We start from the raw sequence: 11344 nt of genomic DNA on the forward strand, positions 1-11344 counted from the left end.
TGACTCCATGGACTATACAGTCCATGAAATTCTTCAGGCCAGAATATTGGAGTGGGTAGCCTTTCCCTTCTTCAGAGGATCTTCCGAACACAAGGGATCAAACTCAGATCTCCCTCATTGCAAGCAGATTCTTTACCAGCTGAGTTACCAGGGAAGCTCAAGAATACCGGAGTAGGTAGTATATCCCTTCTCCAGCAGATACCCGGGAATCGGATGCATTGCAGGTGGATTCTTTACCAGCTGAGCTACCAGGGAAGCCCCAAGGAGGAGATGGTTTGCAGCAAATCTGTCTGGAGGTCCCCAAGCCTAGTTGATGAACCCTGCTCTGAGCAATGTGAGCAAGTTAAATCTTTGGGGAGAGGGGCTAGGGATTCCCCTGGGAGGAGGTGGAAGACAGTCGTGTCTTCTACATGCAGAGAAGAAGCCGTAGATGGAGAGCTGCAAGGAGCTGTGTGACCTTGGGCCAGCTCACCACTGTCTCTGTGCTCGCTTTCTTCTCTGCGAAAAGTGCTTCCCACACATGTGTTCCTGGGCTCAGCCCCTGCGTGCCTGGTGTCAGCTATCCCTGGTTGCAGCGATCTACTGCTACTTTACAGATACCCCCAAAACGTGGTGCCTTAAAACAAGAACATGCCTTAAAACAAGCATGAATCTGTGATCTGTGCAGGGCTCCACAGCTATAGTCCACCTCTGCGCCACACAGCATCAGCTGAGACAACTCAGCTGTGGGGTGGGGAGTAGCTTCCAAAGGGGCTCACTTGCCTGGCTGGCAGGTTGGCCCCAGCCGTTGGCCGGCAGCTGGGCTGGGGCTGTACCCCAGACAGAGTGGGGTAGCTGGGAGGGAGTGTGTCTCCTTTCTTCTCTGCAGGCTGCCTGGGCTTCCTCACAACACGGTGGCTGGGTTCTGAGGATAAATACCCAAAGAAAACCAGGCACAGGTACACGGCATTCTTATGGCCTAGGCTTGAAAGTTGTAGCATCACCTCCACTGTACTCTGTTGGTTGAAAGTGAAAGTGTCAGCCACTCAGTCGTGTCTGGCTCTGCCACCCCATGGACTGTAGCCCACCAGGCTCCTCTGTCCACGACATTCTCCAGGCAAGAACACTAGAGTGGGTTGCCATTCCCTTCTCCAGGGGAATCTTCCAGACCTAGGGAATCAAACCTGGTTGAGGCAATCACAAATGCTCACCCAGTTTCAAGGACAGGAGATTTAGACTCCACCTCTTGCTAAGGGACGGGAGAGGGGTGGGAAATATTGGTGTGACTGCCTTTGGAAGATGCAGTTGGTCACCTCCTTCAAGACAGCTGTGAGGCAGGTATGACTCTTAGTCCCATTCTACAGATAAGGAAAAATGAGTTTCAGAGAAGTTAAGTAATTTCCCCAAGGTCACACAGCTAAGTGAGTGAGCAAAGATTTGAACATATGCAACCTGACTTCAAAACTTCGGGCTTTGGTCTTTTTATTTTCCTTTTTTAGATGCAAAATTCTTCTTTCTAAGAAAAATCTTTTGGGGAGAGACCTGCAAAGGGAGGCAGGGAAGCAGTGAGGGGAGCGCCATGATCCCATTTGGTCTTCAGGAGGAGGCCTTGGCCGTGGCATGGATGATGGATTTGGGGATACGGGGAGTGTGGCGGGACTGGAGGGGTCATCCTGGGGCTGCAGAGCACGACAGCGCCATCTGCCCTGGTGCTCAGCGGGGATGGGCACTCCCAGTGGAAAATGGAGTGGAGGGTCCCTTGTCCTCAGGAGACTCCAACGAGACAGGCCCAGGGAGAAAGGAGCTGAGACATGACAAAGAGCAGGTGACTCATCAGAGCCCCCCCTCACCCCCAAGCTGCCAGCCAGGCTGCTCTGACGTCAGCCTGAGGCCTCTGTCTGCCCGTTCGTCACTTCCCAGAATGCCTGGGCTGCTCCTTATGTGGTGGCTTTGACGTGAACACGTCTTTCCTATAAAAAGAAGGGTTTATAAATAGCCAACTTGTCATGAGGTGTAGGGAAGAGAGACACCCCCTCCCCACCCACAAGAGTGAGGTGGAAAGTCCCCATCACTCGGCAAAGCTGTGCTCATCACTGCCACCCCCTCCTCACCACCCAGAGCCACTCAAGGCAAGTTCGCGGAGATTTACTAAAGTAACTCAGGTATCTTCCTGCTACTTTAGGCAAATCATCCTGGTAATCAATGATATGACAGCTGCCAACTTCTCTTTCTCTCTCCTCTTAGGGACCAGTGAGGCTGAGAAGAAACGCCTGGAGTCATCCAGGGGCCAGCTGGTATCCAGGGAAGCCTGCGGGTTGGGGGTGGGTAGTGCTCATAGACTGGCTCTGGACACCGGTGCATCTAGGTTCAAGTCCCCTCCCTTTCCCTTCCCTGCTGGGTGATCTTGCACAAGTGATTAGACCTCTCTGGGCTTCAGTTTTCCCATCTGTAAAATGGGTCCCAATGAGAGTTGGACCATAAAGAAGGCTGAACTTGGAATAATTGATGCTTTTGAATTGTGGTACTGGAGAAAACCCTTGAGAGTCCCTTGGACAGCAAGAAGATCAAACCAGTCAATTCTAAAGGAAATCAACCCTAAATATTCTTGAAAGGACTGATGCTGACGCTGAAGATCCAATACTATGGCCATCTGACGCGAAGAGTCGACTCACTGGAAAAGACCCTGATGCTGAGAAAGACCGAAGGCAGGAGGAGAAGGGGATGACAGAGGACCAGATGGTTGGATGGCATCACCGACTCGATGGACGTGAGTTTGTGCAAATTCCATGAGATAATGAAGGACAGGGAAGCCTGGCGTGCTGCAGCCCATGGGGTCGTGAAGAGTCAGACAGGACTGAACGACTAAACCACAGAATGGGTCCCATAACACAGAGAGACAAGGGAGGCACTGGTGAAGAGGGAGAGAAGATGTGGAAGCATCTAGAAGGCTGGAGCTGCAATCCCCCTGGTCCATCTTGCAGGTCCAACGAGTGGCTTGCTTCCCATGCGGACACTCGGCAAAGAGCATGGCCCACGGGAACAGCCTGAGCACCTTCATGCTGCTTGATGAATGTTCCATTTAGTGCAATAAACAACACAATTACTCAACTCCCGCAAACCCCACTCTGAGGGCGGGGGGCGGGGGCAGGGAGGACAGGCCTTCTGAGTCAACCCTGCTATTAATTAAGGCACTGAGGCGCAGTTCTGGAAGCCTATGTCACACCTTCTCAGCTGCTGAAAGGGTGGGTGTGGTGGTGGGTGAAGATGGTATCTCGTGGCCCTTCATTATGGCGCCCACAAAGGAGGCACAGCCAGAGATGGCCTAAGAGAGATACCCTCCCCTTCACGGGCCACTGTCCCTGCTTGTTCTCTTTGTCCCAATAAATCCTCACGACGAAACAATGACAACGTCAGCGGCATCCAGTGCTTGGCTGGGATTCCTCTCCGGTCTGGAGCTGAGCTGGCTGTTGGCTTATCGAGGCTGGCCTCGGCGACTCAGTTCTGTTCCACACGGCTCTTGTTTCTCAGCAGGCTTTGTTGTGAGTCGTCCAGTCAGTCCTGTCCAACTCTTTGAGACCCCATGGACTGCAGCACGCCAGGCCTCCCTCTCCTTTACCATCTCCCAGAGGTTGCTCAGACTCACGTCCACTGAGTCAGTGATGCCATCCAACCATCTCATCCTCTGTCGTCCCCTTCTCCTCCTGCCCTCAATCTTTCCCAGCATCAGGGGCTTTCCAATGAGCCCACTCCTCAGGCTAGCCCGGACTTCTCACGGCAGCTGAGCAGGAATCTGAGAAACGGTAGAACCAGCAGACCCTCATTAAACCCAGCTTGGAACCGGCATAGTTCATTTTCAGCCCCGTCCTTGGCTAACAGGTCACACGAGCACACCTAGATTTGAGGGATGGGAACAGACGTTGCCTCTGATGGAAGAAGATGCAAAGCCACAGCATGAAGAGGCATTGCGAGAGGAAGGGACCAGGAGAAGGAACTGAGGTCTTTTCTAACACCTCCAGCCCCTCGTATAGAACTTCTGTGTGCCATCTTGGAATAGCACAGGCAACCTGGGCTCACCATTTTCTATCCATATGACACCTGATAAGTTGCCAGCCTTGCTAAGCCTCTTTGCCTCACTTGCAAAAGAAAATAAAAGGAACAAAAAATGGGATTGACCTCAGGGGCCATCATGAGAACTAAAGGACATGATGTGTCTGAAGTGATGGCCACACAGTATGTGCTCAGTAAATCTCTGCTCACCATCATCAATACCACCATCAAGGGGTGGAAAACTTGACCTGAGTTTGCATTCTGGCTCTGCCACTTGCCAGCTGGCGGTCTCTTAACCCCTATGTCTCTCCATTTCCTTAATAAACTGTGGAAAATTCTGAAAGAGATGGGAATACCAGACCACCTGACCTGCCTCTTGAGAAACCTATATGCAGGTCAGGAAGCAACAGTTAGAAGTGGACATGGAACAACAGACTGGTTCCAAATAGGAAAAGGAGTACGTCAAGGCTGTATATTGTCACCCTGCTTATTTAACTTCTATGCAGAGTACATCACGAGAAACGCTGGGCTGGAAGAAGCACAAGCTGGAATCAAGATTGCCGGGAGAAATATCAATAACCTCAGATATGCAGATGACACCACCCTTATGGCAGAAAGTGAAAAGGAACTAAAGAGCCTCTTGATGAAAGTGAAAAAGGAGAGTGAAAAAGTTGGCTTAAAGCTCAACATTCAGAAAACGAAGATCATGGCATCTGGTCCTATCACTTCATGGGAAATAGATGGGGAAACAGTGGAAACAGTGGCAGACTTTATTTTTTGAGGCTCCAAAATCACTGCAGATGGTGACTGCAGCCATGAAATTAAAAGACGCTTACTCCTTGAAAGGAAAGTTATGACCAACCTAGATAGCATATTAAAAAGCAGAGACATTACTTTGCCAACAACGGTCCATCTAGTCAAGGCTATGGTTTTTCTTGTGGTCATGTATGGATGTGAGAGTTGGACTGTGAAGAAAGCTGAGCACTAAAGAATTTATGCTTTTGAACTGTGGTGTTGGAGAAGACTCTTGAGAGTCCCTTGGACTGCAAGGAGATCCAACCAGTCCATTCTAAAGGAGATCAGTCCTGGGTGTTCTTTGGAAGGACTGATGCTAAAGCTGAAACTCCAATACTTTGGCCACCTCATGCAAAGAGTTAACTCATTGGAAAAGACTCTGATGCTGGGAGGGATTGGGGGCAGGAGGAGAAGGGGACGAGAGAGGATGAGATGGCTGGATGGCATCACTGACTCGTTGGACATGAATTTGGGTGAACTCCGGGAGTTGGTGATGGACAGGGAGGCCTGGTGTGCTGCAGTTCATGGGGTCTCAAAGAGTTGGACACGACTGAGCAACTGAACTGAACTGAACTGAAAGTGAGGATATTAATATACACTGCCTCCAAGAGCATGGTATGATGCAATGAGAAAATTCCTACAAGAGGCTTAGCTCAGTGGCTGGTATAACACTGAGTTCTTGGGAAATAGGGATGATTATGATTATTAATATCCATAAATAGGAATATTAATGCTTATCTCAGAGAGTGGCTCTGAGGAACAAGGAGGGTAATGAATCATGGAGATGCCTTGGAGGCCAGGAAAGACTTGCATTTATCAATACTGTTTTAATCTTATGAGACAGAAACACAAGTCCAAAGCTTGTGTTTGAGCTTAAGCAAAGCAAAAGATGTTCTTGGCTCTAGTCACCAAAAATTCTGTGAGGAAGACAGGTGTGAGACAGGTCTCCAGGATGTCAGCCTCATCTGGACATTTGCTTTGTCTTCATCTGCTTCTGTCTTTACTGGGCACCTTCTTTCCCTCAGACCTACCTCTCCACAGAACAAAGGACAGCTCATTTCAGGGAGGAAAAGAACTTGCCTTCATCCAGCCCAGAGCAGAAATCCCAGAGAAGGCTCTGATTGGCCCAGTGTGGGTCACATGCCCATCTTTAGATCAATCACTGCAGTCAGTGGGTGGGACATTATGCCAGAGAAGGCTCTGATTGGCCAAGTGTGGGTCACATGCCCATCTTTAAACAATCACAGCAGTCAGTGGGTGGGACATTATGATTGGCACCCCCCATCATAAGTGTTAAGATGCCTGGAAGGAAAAGGAAGTTGGGTAAAAACAGGATACTTGCTTTGGTTCCGCCTGACACTCCCCAGTTCTGCCTGCCCACATTTCACAGGGAGTTCCTTAAGTCTAAGCAAGAGACTCACTCAGGGGACTTTGCTGGCACTTCAGTGATCAAGACTCCACACGTCCACAGCAGGGCTCAGATTCCACATGCAGGACAGTGCAACCTCCAGAAAAAAAAAGAGAGAGAGACTCACTCAGGTTACACCACAGGAAAAGAAAAGCCCAGTCCTGACACTATGTGATGCTGTTTCTCACAGGGAAGAGTCCCTTGTGCCTGGGCAGCCCTGCTCAGCACCTCGCCCAGCCTGGCTGAATTCCCCCTGCATCTTGGTCCCTATCCATGTGTCCCTGGCACAGTCACAGGAGGAGCTGTGGCGTTTGGTTGCTCACACCTGGACCGGTTGCCCTCGCCCAGCACTGCCGGCCATTCTGCTGAGTCTTGGAGTTGTCAAACATCTCAGAAGCAATCGCCCGCATATTTTAGGTCTAGCCAAGGCCGCCTGCCTTTGTCCAGCATCATTTGCTGTATATTCCAAGAGAAATTGGATCCACATGGACCAAATTCCTCTACACTCATCTCACACTGGCAAGGGTTTGGCACAAAAGAAATAAGGACTGTGGAGAGTCTTCTTCTCTTTCCCTGGGGACCAGAGCACAGCCTCCAATGCCAAGGGGATGACAAGCTCCCAGCCGAAGGTGCAGTCAGTGCCGCCAAAGCCTAACTTCCTAGGGTCAGAGAAGGACAAAGGCCAGAGAGGAGGGAAACCTGCTCTCCCGGCCTCCTGGGCTGGGGGAGGGGTAGAGCACACACAGCCTCTCCCACCCGCTGCCTGGAAGCAGGAGGCATGGGTTAGGTGAGCTCATGAGGCATGAGCTCAGTGCTCAGTGGTTAGACTACCCCGGCACCCCACCCCAGCCCACGCCGCTACCCTTCAGCTAGGTGGCCATGGGCAAGCCTCAGTTTCCTCATCTGAACAATGGGGTTAGAAATGAAGTCGACCCCACAGGATAGTGGTTTAATCATAACGATGAAGTGAGGAATATAAAAGTCACGATTAGTCGACAGGAGTATCTGTGCTGTCGTGGGCTTCCAAGGTGGCTCAGTGGCAAAGAATCCATCTGCCCGCGCAAGAGATGCAGGTTCTATCCCTGGGTCAGGAAGATCCCCTGGAGGAGGAAATGGCAACCCGATCCAGTATTCTTGTCTGGAAAATTCCATGGACAGAGGAGCCTGGTGGGCTACAGTTCACAGGGTCAAAAAGAGTCGGACACGACTGTGGGACAAAGCACACGTTCGTGCTGTTCCCACCGCGCATCACTAACACCCTCATTGTAACCGTCATCACCACTACCAGCACCGACACCAGTATCACCACCATCAACACCATTACATCATCACCATCCCAGTCGTCACCGGCACCACCAACACCGTCACCGCCACCATCGTTATGACCTCTCTTGTCACCACCTCGTTACCACCATCAACACCATCTTCACCACCATCACCATTAGGCAAAGCCTAATTGTCAGGCCGGGCTTCCCTCGTAGCTCAGTCAGTAAAGAATCTGCCTGCAATGCAGGAGACCCGGGTTTGACTCCTGGGTCGGGAAGATCCCCTGGAGAAGGAAATGGCAACCCACTCCAGTGTTCTTGTCTGGAGAATCCCACGGACAGAGGAACCTGGCGGGCTACCAAGTCCATGGGGTCGTAAGAATCGGACATGACCTAGCGACTAAACCATCACCAATTGTCAGGCCAGCCCTCATATCTTCCTTCCCAAAGCCACCATCATCCTCCAAGTCACTAACATCTGCAGACTGCCTACCTGCCTCTAGTCTCACCCCCTCCAAAACCCCTGTTACAGCTCCAAACCCTTCCCTGACTCCCATCACCCAAAGAATAAACCCCAAGCCCTTTTGTGTGGCACTAGGGCCCTTTCCTTAGCAGCAGCAGCAGGGCCCTTTCCCCTGGGGACCCTTCCCACATTTGTCACCCAAACCCCAGAGTCCTGGTCACATCAGGTAGTACCGTTGTCTCTCAAATAGGCCACACTTCCCCAGGCCCCCAGGTCTACACCCCATGGGTTCCCTCTGCTCAGAACACTTCTTCCTATTCCCTGATGAACTCCCAGTGACCTTTCTGGGGTCAGCTCAGATGGTTCCTTCTTAACCAGTTGTTTGGTCTCTAAGTTGTGTCCAGCTCTTTTCTTAACCAGCTGTTTAGTCGCTTAGTCGTGTCCCACTCTGCCACCCCATGGACTGTAGCCCACCACGCTCCTCTGTTCGTGGGATCTCCAGGCAAGAATGCTAGAGTGGGTTGCCATTTTCTTCTCCAGGGGATCTTCCCAACCCAGGGATCGAACCCGCATCTCCTGCATTGGCAGGCGGGTTCTTTGCTGTTGAGCCACCGAGGAAACGGCCACTAAATTCTAGCCAGACAGCACAGCCTGCAGAAGGTTCTGGACTTCTTGGTTAAAACGGGAGATGAGTAAGAGCTGGAGAGAGATGTTAAAGTCACATTAGCACCCACAGGAGTCTTCCCCTGATGTCATGGAACTGGGAGGAAATAGCCGTCTCGCTAGGGAATTCAAACCGATTCATCTCATGACCCACCCAGGGGGCTGCACCCCACTCTTCAAGACACACTGGCGGGTATGACATGCCCCGTGGGGTGCTTGGGGCAGGACTCTGTCTCCCCAGCATCCTCTCTGAGCCGAGCCAGTCCCACAGGTTTAGAAGTTTCATCGTTTTTTAGGGCTGAAGTTACATCATGTGTCCTCTGAAGCAGACATTCCTAGTGTAAATCCCCGCTCCGCCCTTTCCCGTCTATTTGAAGGATCTCGTTTCCTCAACTATACAAGGACCTCAGAGGACCCTTCCCCTCTTATCCTGAGAGGGGAGTCACAGGGCTTGAAGCCGACAGATCTGTTTTCCACCTGGCAGAGCTGCCCACCCCGACCATGAACGTCGGGGCTCCCCTGCCGTGTGCTGGAAGCGGCATGCTTGGACCTCGGTGTGGATGGCGGCCTCCACCCTGTGCCCGGCGCCCACAGAGTCTGAGCTGTGCTTTCTGAACACGGAGCCTGGCACAAGGGGAGCCTGTGCCAACACGGGCTGGGTATGACTCAACGTTCTCTCCCCCTCCTCTCCCAAAGTGCGGTTGCTTGGGCAGGAAGGGGCTTGGAGAGGAAGCCCGGGCAGGCTGGACGCCCGGAGGGGCCAGACCCTCTGCCCACCAGCTCCCGTGACGCTCCTTTTAGAGCTGTAGGCTTCGTGACAGAGCATTTGGCTGGAACCTTCACAAATAAATGATTTCAGAGAGAATGCAAATGACACAGGAAAATGAACTGCAGATGGTGCCTGCCGCCCAAAAGAGGGCCTCCCTGGCCCTCTCCCGGGCCCTCTCCCGGGCCCTACGTCAGCACCCCTCAGGCCCCGCTCCCATCCCGCTGACCCACTGTGGCCTGCGGGAGGTGCCCTGGGGAAGGGGCAGCAAAGTGGCGAAGGCCCAGCTGCGTTCCTGCGCAGAAGAGAGGAGGGAGGGGGCGGAGCTGCCTGTCACGCACCCGCTGACCACCTCCTGGGTGTCAGGCCCTGCCCTGGGGACACTAGGGGAACTTCATCTGATCCCCCTGGCCCAGGAGGGAGGCAGAGAACCTCAAAACCCCAGTGCCTCAGGGGACGACTACATGAGGCTGGCCCACCTCACAGGCTCATCTCCAACCACCCTTTCCTCTCTCCTTCTCCTCTAACTGCACATAGCAATCGCTTCCTGCCCCAGGGCCTTTGCACTTGCCAGTTCTTGGGCCTGGATGGCGCTTTCAAATTGCACCCCTTCAAAAGAACTTCTCTCATCACCTGGAGTGATCTCAGCCTTTTATTCCTTATTAAAGCACACCATTTATGTCCTCCATACATGTTTTCACAACTAGGAATAATGTACTGGTGTGTGTTTACTTCCTCCTGGGCAGACCAGGGAAGTTTATTCATCAGTGTTTCTCTAGGACCTGGCACCATGCCATGGAATATAGAGGTACTCAGGTATTTATGGGATGGAGAGGTGTTTGGGTGCTTAAAGAAGCGAAGAAAAGGCCATCTGAGCAGGGTTCTGAACAGAGTTCAACAGGTGGAGGGAAAAGAGGTGATGAGGCAGAACGGGCAGTGAGGTGTGAGCAGGCAGGCCTGCGGGAGTCTGGCCTGGCGGTTCTGGCCATGCAGGGAAGCATTGAATGGCCTGGGCTTAAACCCAGTTACCCCATTCACAGTGTCTTTGGGGGAGTCACCTCAGCTCTCTGAGCTCAGTTTCCTCATCTCTAAGATGATGGGGTAGAGGAAGGGGGATCTGGGGAGAAGGCACACAGTCTTGGCCCCACACTTCACACAGTCAGCTGGATAAGCAAAGTCACTATTGTTTTCATCTAGAGACTCAGCTGAAGAACTTGTAGGACCCAGGCCTGGGAAGGAAGGAGGGGAGGGATGGAGGAAGAAGGAGGGGAGGGATGGATGAAGAAGGAAGGAGGAAGGAGGAAAGAGAAGGAAGGGAGGAGGGAGGGGAGGAAGGGAGGAGGGAGGGGAGGAAGGGAGGAGGGAGGGGAGGAAGGGAGGAGGGAGGGGAGGGAGGAGGGAAGGAAGAAAGAGAAAAATCTGGCACATCTCGTTCATGAGGCCAGGCTCTCAGGGATCCTTTGCCTCCGTACAAAGAGCCAAGTTCCAACGAGCAATCTTGGCTGGGGGCCTGGCCCAGGAATCGTCCTGGTGGGGGGTGGGGGTGGGATTTAGAATCACGTGACCCTGGGGCTCTCCTCTGGGGCCTCTGGCTCAAACCTCCACCTCTGCCTTCACTGTTCCTGCTCCAGGTTCTAGGCTTTGGCAGCTTTCCCCTGAGACCGTCTCTAACTCCAAGCCTTCGCCCAGGTCGTGACTTCTTCCTAGAATGCCCTTTCTTGAGCTGTTGAAACTCTCAGCAAATTCGCAGCCCGTCTCTGATGACACGTCGGTCAGGGGCTGTCACTTACATCCCACCCTCTGGCCACCTACCAAGGGGTGATGAGAGCTGTGGCCTCTGGCTTCAGGGTGTGCACAGGGCATGGCCCAAACAGTGAACCTAGGCTGGGAAGAAAGGCCCCGTCCCCCAGATCTGAAGTTCCTCGGGACTTGGATCAGGTCAGTCTTGCCTGGCACAG

The sequence above is a fragment of the Budorcas taxicolor genome, chromosome 17, assembly GCF_023091745.1.
Source record: "Budorcas taxicolor isolate Tak-1 chromosome 17, Takin1.1, whole genome shotgun sequence".
Taxonomy (NCBI): domain Eukaryota; kingdom Metazoa; phylum Chordata; class Mammalia; order Artiodactyla; family Bovidae; genus Budorcas; species Budorcas taxicolor.